Source organism: Panicum virgatum, chromosome 1N (assembly GCF_016808335.1).
Source record: "Panicum virgatum strain AP13 chromosome 1N, P.virgatum_v5, whole genome shotgun sequence".
NCBI lineage: Eukaryota > Viridiplantae > Streptophyta > Magnoliopsida > Poales > Poaceae > Panicum > Panicum virgatum.
The window spans coordinates 32,872,836-32,886,872 of NC_053145.1; the positions used below are offsets into that span (position 1 = coordinate 32,872,836).

The 14,037-nt window shown below is 45.2% G+C and overlaps 1 long non-coding RNA gene across 1 annotated transcript; it reads left to right on the forward strand.

Moving 5' to 3' along the window:
- Nucleotides 1–10,824: 10,824 nt before the first annotated feature.
- LOC120655635 lies at nucleotides 10,825–13,543 on the forward strand. The gene is made up of 5 exons (XR_005667638.1): nucleotides 10,825–12,082; nucleotides 12,155–12,282; nucleotides 12,354–12,770; nucleotides 12,849–13,092; nucleotides 13,161–13,543. It is a non-coding gene; the product is annotated as an uncharacterized LOC120655635 (long non-coding RNA).
- The last annotated feature ends 494 nt before the right edge of the window (nucleotides 13,544–14,037 follow it).

Sequence of the window (14,037 nt, forward strand, 5' to 3'; positions counted from 1 at the left end):
ATTTCCTTCCCTGCAACATGTTAGTGGACAACAAATACTCTAGGAATATTTAAAGAATTTTGAAAGAATTTTTTTTTCCAAAAATTGTTGTTCACATCCATGCTCCAAGGAAAATCTGGTTCAAAGTTTTAGAGAGCATGGATCCTGAAATGCTTGCCATCATTTTATTTCATGATTTTTTTCGAGAGAGATTTTTTTTGAAAAGGATTCCCTTTTTTAATTGTTCACCAATTTTTTTTATTATCTCAGCATAACACAAAACAAGGCTAAAATAAAACTGCACGAACCATAAGCAAAGAGGCATTTTAGAAATGTACTCACAGTGAACCTTTGAAAGGTGATATGCGCCTCCTTTGTATGTTGTGCAAATTTGCTGAAGTGGATCCCAGACCTTGATTTATCTCCAGTATGAATATAGCTTGAGGGCTTACCCGTCTTATTTGAAAAATTTTCCAGTAGGGGTTAGTCCATAAAAGATATGCATCCAGGCTCTATGATTGTATTAACTCTGACGGTTCATTAATCAAACTCGACACCTTGTCCAATTTGATTAAAGAAGACTTTTTAACCTAAGCACCATTCTTAATTTAATGAGCCTTTGAGTGTACGTCGACTATACACTCAAACCCAAGCAAAACAAGCACAGAAAAAGGAAGCATGCAAAAAGATCAAGATATGTTTAAATGGAGATAAGTGTGGGTAAAGGATTGGTGAATCATACCTTCGCTACTAGAGTATACTTACCGCCAGCATATGGGATGGATATCTCGGAGTTGCTGTGGCGGTGGTATGTGGTACTCTTGCCTCGTGTGTGGGAACCATGTTCATTGGAGGCACGATCTGTTGGCACAATGCTTTATGATTGGGGGGCGCAAGCTACGTCTCCCATTGTGCATGTGAGCAAGAGCCGATCTAAGTGGAGCAGCAAAGGCTTGGAAAGGAAGAGGAGCAGCCTCTTGATTGTTTGTGTGCATGAGCTGCTTGAGCATGTGGAGCCATGGCACTCTCTCTCTCTCTCTCCCTCTCACTCTTTCCTTCTTCCTTTCTCTCTTTTTCCTCTCTCTTTTTTTATCTCTCTCCTTATTTTTTCTCTTTTTTCCTTTTTTTTTCAAAACAAGCCAAGGCTAACACCTTCTTGAAACAAGGATACTCCTTTGGTTGGCTAGAACTTGCAGCGAGATGCTCAGCGATTTCCCCCACACTTGGACTTTTATGTAAAAGTCAAGTGTGCAATTTCGAGGTCTCCTTTCGAGTATGTTCCAACTCCAAAGAGCATCACAGTGTTCAGCTTACGTAGTCTTCATGTTCTTGGGCATCGTATGTCCCCTGTTCTTCTTAATCGTCACCTAAAATTGTTAGGACCAAGAATACCCGAAGGTGCATACTATGCTTAAAAACATGTTCTTTGTTTGTTTTTATTTAGGAGAAAGATTTTTTTTAGTTTCTCCAGGCTATCTCCCGGCAGTGCTTTGTTTATGGTCGCAAAGCTCGACCATGGGGATTCCTCCTGCAGCTTATCAATGGCGACGCAGCTCCTAGCTTCACCGCCATTTGTTGATTTATCGTCGTCCAGGCTGCAAGGTTAGTGCACAAATGCAACAACGAGCCCTGCATAGATATTATGAAAAGCAGAACCAAGCACAACCATCCTAAAGAGCATCTATGGAGGGAAACCCTAAGATGATCATACGACTCGTTGCTACTTGGCACAACAGAAGATCTCGGAGAAATCAAGGATGAGCATGGCTTTTGTGATGAATCAGAACAGAACTTCATGCTCATGGAGTGAGTGGCTTGATCTCCGGTAGAGCAACTTGAGAATGTTCATGGCCCCATAGTGAAAGAGGATGTGTAACTCTGTGGGCCAAATGAACAATTCCGAGTTTAGGTAATGAGGGAAATGAGCATCATTCAACTCACCCCTTCCTTAGATAGAAAGCCTCGTGCTTCATCAAAGATGAATGTGATGGCAAAGCAATCCATCCTAAGCTTCCAATAGAAGTTCATTTGAAGTGAAGGGTGCGCATAACTTCTATTGGGCATCAATCAAAATCAGGGAACAAGATGTGAGTTTTGAATCACTTGATTTGATTGGCATCGATAGATAATCGAGGATTTGAATGTGAATTCATTTCACTCGATTCGATCGGTATGTCCCTATGATCCTTTGACCAAAAAGATGAATCGTTATGACATGGTGGTCAAGGTCAAGGCATATTCCTCGGTGAAAACACCTCGGAGATTGCCTTGACAAGGGAACATTTCAAGGATGAATCTCGTAGCCAGATCAGGAACTTGGTCCAGAGAGGATGGCTCTAAAGACTCACCCAAAAGGGCCGGACGATTCGTACGAGGATAACCTTCCATGGGTAGCGGGGGTGAAGGTTGAGAAAAAGAAAAGCAAAAAGGGTATGAAGATGAAGTGGGTAGCGGGGGTCAAGGTAGAGGTAAGGAAAAACATAGAAATTTCTTTTTAGATGAAAAAGAAAAAGATGCGAGGGCCAACCAGGTTTGAAGTTAGAACAGCAACCGTTCCCCGGCAACGGCGCTAGAAATGCTTGTTGGGTATTTTAACGATGCGAATTAGATCCGCAAGCGCACGGATACAGTCGTAGCTTTCACCCGTGAGTATTCAAGGGTATCCACAGGGAACATGTGTGCACTAACTCCTAACTCAGTCGTCCCAAGGACACACCAAGATTAAGTGGCAAGGCTGGAGAGGATTCCTACGGTAGCACTAAAGATGAGTTAAAGGTCAATCTCATGGGTAAGACTCGCTTCGGGCACCGGCTTACCCCTGAAATGGTCAGGAGACTCCGGCCAACGGCTCTACGCTATATCTGAACGTGGAGGGCTACTAAGGACCAACATGGCTGTCACCACCTATGGCCTACCTCACAGACCGTGGGATATAAGGCAAACAAAGGTAACCCTTAGCCTAGACACCATGTCTACACTATTGATTACTACTGTAGTCTAACTACGTCTGATATCCCGTAGCAAAATACAGCACTCCGTATAAATACGGAGCGACGAACCCGTGAGTAAGAGAACTCATATCACCCATACAAAAGTACTATGCAATACAAAAATTATAAATACTAACTTACTCATACAAGAGAAAGCCAGCATCCGTAGAGGTACAAGTTGGAGAAGAGCGGTGGTAGGCTGGCGCCCCTCTGAACTACTCCTCACCCTCCTGCTACTCTAAGCACTAGCCTAGGCAGCGCCTCGCCTTTGCAATGGAGCACAAGTTCTACATGATGGTGGTGTCTTTCAAAGGGGGCTCTCCTCCTCCTTAAGTAGCCTCTCCAAAGGTGGATCTGCGGTTAGACTCGCGAGTTGGTACTATGCACGTCCGGGATAGATGTAGGGGAGCCGTGGGAGACTGCTTGAAAAAACTGGGCCCGAATGAGCCCAACAAGGGGTCGGGCGACCCAGGGGGTCGGCCGAGCCCAAATGGCACCCCCCTGGGCCTGCCTTCCTCTGGACAGCTGATAGGTGGGCCTTGGTCTTGATCCATGGGTGCATCTTGCTTGGTACGCCCATTTCAACTAGTTTGTGGGCCCTTCTTCTAAGTGAAACACAAGTGCAAGATATTATGTCCATTTCTTCTGTGTTCACTTGTGTTTTCCTCATTTTACAGATGTGGGTGCCTGCAAATGATAATTCACCAAAACTCATGGAATTCGATTAGTCATAATCCCTATAACTAAGTTTGGTGATTAACGAACATGAAAAGCTGCAGGAGTTGACGGCTCATTTTAGGACTTAACAGCCATCAACAGCAGCTACCAGATGAAGCCATTCTAAAAGCTTGGGAGAGATTCCAGGAGTACATTGCAGCATGCCCCCACCACGGCATGGAAGAATAGCTGATCATTTAGAGTTTCTTCCATGGCCTGAACATGCCAGCCCAGAACCACATTGATGCAGCATCAGGTGGTTCATTCCTTTCGCTCAGCATCAACATAGCGAAAGCATTGGTAGAGAAGATTGCTTCCAACCAGAGTTGGAAAGGTGAAAGGCAGCAACGGCTCCGCAAGGGAATTCATCATATCGATAGTGTTGATATGCTTGCTGCCAAGATGGACCTTCTGATGAAGAAGCTGGAGTCTCCGCACCAGGAGGCCAACTAGGTTATGGATTTTCGTATGACATGCGAGACTTGTGGAGAAACTAGACACACTTGGAACTCTTGCCCGATCACCTAGGAGGAAGCTCACTTCGTAGGAGCAAAGAACTCCAACAACTCAGGCTTCCGTCCTCAGCAGGGTTGGAATTCCAAGCCCAACCTCCCCTTCGGTCAACAGCATGGTATGAATTTTAATAACAATTTCCAGCCTACTCTAAAAGACCTAGTTTATGGCCAGAAGCAAATTAATGATAACATTAGTAAGAAATTTCTTGCTAATGATAGAATCTTGGAATCCTTGACCGGACAACCAGAGGGAATAGATTCTGTTATTAAAAATAGTTGAGCTTCAACAAAATGATAGAAACTCAAGTAGCTCAACTAGCCTCATCTTGTCCTAACAATAACTCGAGAAAACTCTTGGGCAACTGGAAGTCTCTCCTAAGGACAATGTTAGTGCGGTGACTACGCGGACAGGTAAGTCCATGCAGGAACCACCATATCCTAAAGATGCAGGATCTCGGCAAAAAGCCGTACCTGCCAGCAATACTTCTGCGGGAGACAAAGATTAGGAGGAGGCCGAAGAGTCCAACACAACTGTTGCCCAGGAGGAAACCGTGGAACCCCCTAGAACTTCACGGGAGTTTCTTGATACTACTACCTTATCATTTCCGGAACGGATAAGGAAGCCGGTGGACTATGAGCAATTCGGCAAGTTCGTCGAGGTAATAAAGAAGTTGTATGTCAATATACCGCTTCTTGACGCTATGCAGGTCTCGACCTATGCCAAGTACATCAAGGATATACTTGGGAACAAGGGAAACCTGCCCACCACCGAGGTCGTGCAACTCACAGAGGAGTGTAGCACAGCTATACTCGATCCTCTCCTGGAGAAGAAGAAGGATCCAAGATGCCCCACAATCACATGTTTAATCGGGAACCAACACTTTTTGCACGCTCTTTGTGATCTGGGAGCAAGCGTCAGCGTCATGCCTAAGGTAGTTTACGATTAACTAAATTATCATGAGCTATCCCCGACTGCCAGGTGCTTGCAGCTAGCAGATCAAACGGTCCGTTACCCCGCGGGAATTGCAGAGAACGTCCTGGTAAAAATCCGAAACTTCTTTATTCCTGCTGATTTTGTTGTCCTCGACATGGAAGTCGACGCCAAGATGCCTCTCATTTTGGGAAGGCCGTTCTTGAGTACCACAAATGCACACATTGATGTTGGAGCTGGAGAAATCCAACTCAATATCAATGGGCAAATGAAGAAATTCGCCTTTAGACCAAAGGTCGAACAATGTTCCTAGGTCAGAACTTTAATCCGAAAGAAATCCGAAAAAGTGCAGGAGAAGCCATCAACCCCTACAACCGATATCCTTGCCGAGCTCTTGGAATGATTGAGAATCGACAAGGAGATCAGAGTGCACAACTACAGGAATGCAAGGTGACGAATCCTTCGTAGACAATTTGAGGAATCGGAGGCGAAAGCGATCAAAACAAAACCCGCCACCAAGAAGGAATGGTGGAGAAAAGTGTCTTTGTCGGGAACTCCATCTGGCGACGACAACAAAACCCAAGGTATGGAGAGTCCCGGTCAAGACTTAAAATCTGAGCGTCGCCATGAGAACCATGGTACGTATCACATCTTGCATTTGCATATAGGATAGTTTTAAATTCTTGCATAGTCTTTCTTTTGGAACCACGACATGTTTAAAAATTTTGAACCAACATTTAAAGTTTTGTTTTGCATCAATTATGTTTGCATGTAATAAAAATGGCCAAATTGTAGGCCAGTCGGCCCCGCCTAGGCCGGTAGGCCCTACATCTCCACATTTGGTCAGGGGGCAGCAAGAATCCGAGACCTTGAGTGCATCAGAAGCAAAGGGAGGAGGCCGACACTTTGCACAGGGGGGAGATTGGCTGGCCGGCCTCATCATGGCCACCCGGCACCCCTCCTCCGCTCGTGTCCCGTCGTCACCAACCGGAGCACTCATTCCTACAAGTCTACTAGCTAGACTTCGACGTGGAGCAAGGGAGGCCATGGGAAGTGCCGGCCGGCACACTACAGGCCGGCCGGCCTGGCCCTTGCGCGCCTCTATAAAAGGCCACCACACCATTGTCGTTCGTCGCACCATCGCTCTGAGTACGCAGGTCACTCTCCTGAGCACACTTTCTCTCTTCCTCCCTCTGAGTTTTCTTGCTTAATGAAGCTCCTAGGAGTTAATTAAGCCGAGTAACTCAAGAGCCACCCCACAAAAATATAGTAGTAGTGCTGGGATTAGCTCAGCAATAATCAAATAAAATTAGTAGTAGCTCTCTCCACTAAAATGAAAATCACAAAAAAATATTTCCCGTTGAATAAATCAAGCTCTGAACGAAGAACGATTTGTGGTGGATTAATCCCCACAAGAACGACTAACCACTGACCCCTACGATTATTTTTCCCTCCATATTCTTGGCACTAATCTTTTGCAGGAGTCATGTTGGTCTGGGAGAACATTCAGAACAACGTGAAGAAGCTCGGCTCGTCATCCCGATTGCAGAGTTCGCGAGCATCATCGGCCTCCCAGGATGACATGTCGGTGGACTCAGTCCGCCGGCCGTCACGGTCCCAGGAAGAAGAGGCGGAAGCCCCTGCCTCTCCAGCAGTCCTGAGGCCCAGCCTCAAAATCAGAGTTCTGACATCGGTCGATCAGATCATAGTCCGGACTGATTACGAGCGGGATGCCCTCGAGCTGCTAAAGAAGCAGTCATACGGCCACGCCAAGCGGTTTGATACAGAATTCCTCATTATGACGGGACTCTGACAGGACATGAACCACACATTCACGGCTACGGGATGGTTGCGCTTCGCCGACATCACTGAACCAGGTTCGCACCTTCTCACAATGGAATTTTTATCAACGCTGCATGTTGAAACCGTTGGAAAAGAAACTAAAATCCACTTCTGCTTTTTCAACAAGTTCTTTGAAATGCCAATCAGAGACTTTTGTAATGCACTGGGCTTTAGTAAGAAATGTATCTTAGAGGCCAATGCTTTAGCAGATGAACTTGAGTATGATCGTAGTGCTTGGTGGAACGAAATCTCAGATGAACCAGTGAGTAGTAAAAACAGCATAGTTTCTATCCATAATCCAACTCTGAGAGTTCTAGCTAAGTACCTTGCTATGGTAGTCTTTTCCCGAGCAGACCTCAGGCTATGTAGCTCCTCAGAGCTCATATGCATGTTCGCTATGGCAAAGAAGATTTGCTACTCACCTATCATGGGCATGGTCACACATTGGCAGAAAATGATCACGTGCAAATCTCCCATCGACATAACCTCACTGGTCACCCACATTGCATGGTATGTCAGTGTTTTGGAGAATGCACAAGTCACATATCTGCCCGTGACGGATGAGTACCGAACCTTCATCGGTCTGGATCACTTTGTTCACGTGCACTTGATGCGTGAAGGTCCCGGGAACTCAATGTTCATGTGCTATCCGGGGTATGAGAAGGAGTTCGAGCTGCCATGCCCGAAACTGTCGCTCTACTTCGTGAAATGTCTGACCCTCCAAATGGAAAAGACAGAGCCGGCATGCCACAACACGGCTAGACCTATGACATGTGGTAGAACTCAGCGTGATGCACAGTTGGCCGAGGGTGGCACATCACGGCAGGCAGGAGTTTCCCGTCAGGCAAGCACATCCCGCCAGGTAGGAATTTCTCGCTATTCAAGAGCTTCACGGTAGGCCCGTGCTTCTCAAGAAGCCGGACCGTGACATGCTGCACTATCACTAGATGCCTCAGCATAGCCTCACCCAGATACGACACAGATGAGTTTCGAGGAGGCCTACGGGTATTACACCCAGGGTGGCCAGACCTCGTACCAGCCAGAGGGTAGCATGAGGTATGGGCACGACCAGGGGTTTTACTACCCCTCGGGTTTGGGAGCTTCCCATGGCCCACAGGTTGGCCCGTTCGCATCAGCACGTTTCGAGTACGACAACCCGCTCACACGGGGGCTGTCGGATCTCACTGCCCGAGTCAATGCCATGGAGTTACGACAGGAGGAGATAGGACACAACCTCGATCACAAGACGAGACTCATACATGAGAGTTGGGGGATGTTGTCCTCCATGTCCTACGATTGGCATCACGGTGCGTACTAGCCCCCACAACATCCAGACTAGTAGCCCTGAGCTTCGTGTAATCGTCAGTACCCAGGTAAGTCGTCATACCCGCTCATTCAGCTTTGCTTTGATGTTAAATAGAGAGAGAGAGAGAGAGAGAGAGAGAGAGAGAGAGAGAGAGAGAGAATTGCCATGCTTAGAATAAATGTGTGGAAATCCATGCAAACTCTTATCTTGGAAATGATGAATAATTGCTCTGTTTGAGTTTTGCATGTGCCCCGTTGACAGCTTTGTACTCATCTAGTACTAGAGCCAGTTGGCACATAATAGACACATTCTAAATCTGTTTGCGTGGGAGCACTAACATGATTTCTGAGTCTAAGTTGTTGTGGGATTCGAGATGACTTACATCGGATTTAAAACTATGTACCTTAGTAGGGGAAATTCTCAGAATAAAATTTGAAACATGGTAAAAGGTTTCCCTGTTGGTTTACATATCCCATCCAGAGCCAGTGTTATATCACACATGAGCTACCATAGGCTATCTTGATTTTCTTTGAGCTTTGTCGAATGGTGAGTTCGCTTGAGGAAAGGTATTTGTCATCTGCCGGTCTTTCTCCTTTGCATACCCATTTCTCTGATAGCCTCAAAATGTCTGGTATGACAATCACCTACTCCGGGTATTGTCATCCACCTTCGCTAGACAATTCCACCACAACTCCAGCCCAAAATCTCCATTGTGTGCCTATTCACTCTAAAAAGGGTCAAAGTTCTTCAAAATTTCCCTCTGAAAATATTCATATTAGAAAGGACATGGAGTAATCTTCTTTTTTTCTAAAAAAAGAGAGAAAGAGAAGAAGTACCCTTGATCCTTAACAAAAGAGTTCAAAAGAGGAATTCAAATAAAACGACCCAAAAATATTTCCAAAAGTGTCAGTCCATTTCTCCCTCTCCCCTGGACATTTGTGATTCCATAAGATCGGAATTTGATCAAGTACCTACCTCTTGCGAACCACTCTTCGGCTCGGCAATATAGGTAATCAAGGTATGTCACACTCTTCCTACCCAAAACTCCAGATATCAGCCTTAGAATAGGAAGAAGTTGGTCAAGTTTCGACCATGGTGAGGATCATACACCTTGAGCAATTGAGAGAACATACAGGGAACCTTAACCATATTTGTGCATACTTGCAAAATATTTCGAGAATTAACCTGAACAGGGAAAACAGGAAAATATTCCGGTGAAGGTTGTTCGGACCTCTAACCGCGCAAGACAAGGGATGAAATGTGAAATAAGCCCCATCAATCAGAACAAATAGGTATGAGCCAATTTACTCGATGTACATACGGATAGAGTAATATGCTGTACGCAGGGTACCTGCAGAGGGCAAACATCGACGCAACTCCTGATCCATCGAGCCTCAGTATTTAGCTTTGCTCGAGGACGAGCAAAAAATTAAGCTTGGGGGGGGGTGTTGACGGCCATTATTTCACGTTTTGACCGTCAACTTTTCGGAAATAAATCAAGTTCTTGCAAAATGTTCCATGCATATTTTATTTAATTCTAATAAGTTCCACAAGTTTTGGATGAGTTGTGCTTGCGGGAATCCACTATCCAAAGATGGTCGAAATCAGAGAAGATCCAGGCCGCCCGGCACATTCCATACCGTCCGGCCTGACACCTCCCTATACATGGGTCCACTATTTTTACTGGAGCAATGTGACACATTCATAAGGCTCCAGAACAAGGCGAACATCTCATATCTTCTTGGTGGACCCGGAAGGCACAAGGTTCAAACCAAAGACCCACATGCCAGTGCCAAGAACGTCAAATGGGGAAATCACCCATCCCAGAGGCAATGTGGAGTGTTGATGTGCAACATCGGTGAAACGGAGGGCTGTCGGTGTTTACCGCTAAGCCTGCTCAGGGATACCCTTAGCAGTAAGGTTTGTAGGTAGGGATCGACTGCTCTGGAACTCGATGGTGAAAGGAACACATAGATTTAGATAGGTTCGGGCCGCGAGTTGCGTAATACCCTACGTCATATGTGGTGGTTTGTATTGCCTTAGGTGTTGATGTGTTTCGAGGGGGTCCCTGCCCGCCCTTATATATCTGGGGGAACAGGGTTACATGAAAAGTCCTAGCCGAGTACAGTTGGAGTCCTACTACAGCACGATCGGGTAGTTTTCTTTGTACTGCGGCTAGTTCTACGCCTATCCGGGTAGTTACAAGAGAGGTAAGGTACATCCATGAGCTATCCCTTACTCTAGAACATTCTATGCCTATAAGCAGTCCCACTGCCCCGGGTCTGACAAGCCCCCGAGCTCTTCATAGCAGAGTCCTGCAGACGTCGAGTACTTGATTGAGCGTCTTCGAGTACTTCAAATAATCAGAATGTCTTCTTGGTCTTCTACAGATACATCGAGTAGTCCTTCAAGTACCTCCTGGTTGCTCCGAGGTTGTGAGGTGCTCAAGCCCCGAAATCTTGATCATATATGGTGCGCGAAGTACTCACGCTCCATATGGAGTAGCCCCCGAGCCTTAGGTTGAATCGCAGAATCAGGCTGAGGGTCACTTCAGTCTTTTTGCTTCATTATTTTCCAAAAAATTTGAAAAATAAATCTCTGATACACATATCCCGTAGCCCCCGAGTCTTGAATTTAAATCTCTCCATTTAGATTTAAGAATCAAAGAAAACTCATGGTAGAATAAGTAATGAAAACTTCCCTAAAAAGGAAAGAATCCGTTGATCTCCCAAATATGCACAAAATTGCCACCAGAGACCATATAAATCCGTCTGGTAACTTGTGAGGGTTTTACCCTTTGAACTCCTGGCCACCATCAAATTCTCATTCACACTTGCCCACTGCCGGTGCCATCCATAGCCCCTCTCATAGCCCCCGAGCCTAAAGTCGTGACATTGAGATGGCTCCCAAGAAAGACAAGTCCAAAGTTGAAGATGAAGCAGTTGCCAATCTTTCAACGGGCTGGCGCAAGAGCAAAATGTCTGAATCAGCTGTGCAAGAACTGGAGAATATGGGTTTCCTCCAAACCCAGGTCGTGATCCAATGGCATGCAGGTGAAGGAGAAGATTACCCTATGGAAGGTACCCTTGAAACCGTTGTTTTCCGTGATTTCGTGGAACGCGGTCTTGCACTTCCTGTGTCAGAATTCTTATATGCTCTCCTGCAATTTTGGGGAATCCAATTACATCATTTCACTCCCCAATCTATCTTGCATCTTTCTATCTTTACTCATTTCTGCGAAGCCTTCCATGGGATTCTTCCTCCTTTCCATCTTTTCCAACATCTCTTCATCCTTGTGCCCGTTCCAAACGCTGCCAAACCCGCCATCGTTGGTGGATGTGAACTAATGCTTCGCCCTAAAACCCGGCACGAGTACTTAGCTTATGATCCAGCGGGTAAAGGAATTGAATGGAAGAAATTCTAGTTTCACGTTGGGAACTTTGAATCTCCCCTTCCAGAAAGAATTCCTGGCGCCCCTCAAGTCCAAGAAAACTGGTCGAGTTTAGGACCTGGTGGCCAACAAGTCGAGTGCATCCTTAGAGTCATTGCAAAGTTGAAAAGCAAAGGAGTTACTGGAGATCACATGGTATTCTCCTTTGTGAGCCGTCGGGTCCAGCCTCTTCAACATCGTCAACATCCAGCCTTCCGATATGAAGGGACACAGGACCCTACTAGAATGTCGCCAGAACCAATGGCTCAATCAAAAGCAGTCAAGAGATGCTGCAAAGTACTTGATAACTTCGACAAGTCTTTAAAGATTCCAACACTCTTCTGGGCAAAGAATCCTCCCGAGAATTCATGGGTAAGTGTTTGACAAACATTGCCGAGTACTTTAAAGTTTTTGATCTTCTGTTGAATCCTTGCTTTTTTGTAGAAAAATTATAAGACATGGTATTGTATGCCTCTAACTTCGATAGATCTTGCTTCTGATGATAGCAAGAAACGGGAGGCCGCTCCTGGAGCTTAGCTGCAGAGGAAAATACCTCGTCTTCATGCTGGCCAGTAAGAATCTGATACTTTGTAATTACATCTTGTTTGCCACAGCTTTCTTATTTATAATTCTGCTTGCCTAGGATCCAATATCTTCCAGCATAGGAGAAAGACCAAATCCAGGACTTCTGTAACTGGATGGAGAGTAGTCCAGAAGCAAGTACTCGATCCACCCCTGAGTCTCCAGTAATTGGGTTGATCGAGAACTCGACTACTCTCTCCCCGAGTGTGGACATGCCTGGGACGTCAAAGGAGCTGCCTCTTGAGGTACCCGCGTCTACTCCTTCTGCAGCTGGTGAAGGTACTTTAAACACTGTTGGATGTGGCAATGACAAAGCTGAAGGATCAAGGAACCCAACTGTTCGACTAGTACCCTTTCAGTCGATGCCGCAATCTACCCAAGAGGAATTGGGTAAAGAACTTTTTGATGACCTTTGTTGTCTGTGGACAATATGAAGAAACTCGCAGATTCTATGCAATGGTGCTTTAAATATACTAAGGTGAGCCTTCCTCTGCTGCTACTTGCATGTGTCGAGTAGTTTGGTGATGTCTAACCTGTCTTGCCTTGTATGATATAGGATGTTGCCAATCGGTCTTTTTTGAAGACTCATGCTTTGTATAAGACTGTCGATAATCAAAATACCTTGGAGCAACAGAATGTCCTGATTGCCAAACGACTAGATGAATCCCTTGCTGCTCGGAACAAGCTGTATGAAGCAAACTGAAAGCATCATTTAGAACTTTGTGACATGAAGCGGCGAATCAAGAATCTCGAGGAAGAAAAATCAAAGCTCCAAGAATAGTTGCAAAATGCTCAAGCCTGTGAGTATTTAAACTGTTGTCTTGATTTTGCTTTTCCGATGATTGTCATTGAAATATCCTTCTGTCAGGTTCTGCAAGTGACCATACTCGACTAGTAGCAGCAGCTCAGGTCATCGTGGATATGGTAGATTCTGAAGAGGGTCGTCGAGTAGCAAATCCTTGGTAGAGCGTTTAGAAGAAGCTCCCAAAAAGTTTTTTGATGTCATGACGGCTACCTCAAAGAATTATTTAACCCATATGATTGGAGTTGTCAAGTCATACTTACCTCAGTTCAATTTAGCTCCCATAGCTAAAGGAATAGCTCCTGATTGCTCTGATGAGAAATTCCAGGACTATTGTAAAGAATCAGAAGTAATCGCTGTGGAAATTCTGAAGAACTTGGCAGAGTAAACTGCTTGTAACAACTCTTGTAATCTTCCATAAGATTTTGTCTTTGTAGATATTGTTCTTATCCTGTTGGTGTGTCTTCAGAAGTATGATCTAATACCGTAGGATAAGTATGACCTACTCGATAAATCAAATAGAAAGTTTACATGGAGTAACCTCTATAGTTGATCAGTTAGGGTGAATCTCGTCAGATTACCTAGATAGAAAGACTGTAAAGATATCCACAAACTACTCGAGCAAGCGAGTAGTGTGTCCTAACCATGGACTGGAGTAATTTTTAAGATAGATCTGTTAGGATGAACTCCGTCGAGTTATCCAAGATGAAACCATCTTAAAAATATCCGATACCTATTCGAGCTTGCGAATAGGGTGTCTAACTTGTAGACTGGAGTAACTACTAAGATTGACCGGTTAGGATGAACCCCGTCGGGTTACCGAAGATGGTCAAAATGTAGTAGTATCCATAATATACTCGAGCAGGCGAGTAGTTTTGCCTTTTAAGACAAGGCTGGAGTTCCTTATGGTTGACCTGTTAGGATGAACTCTGTCGAGTTACCC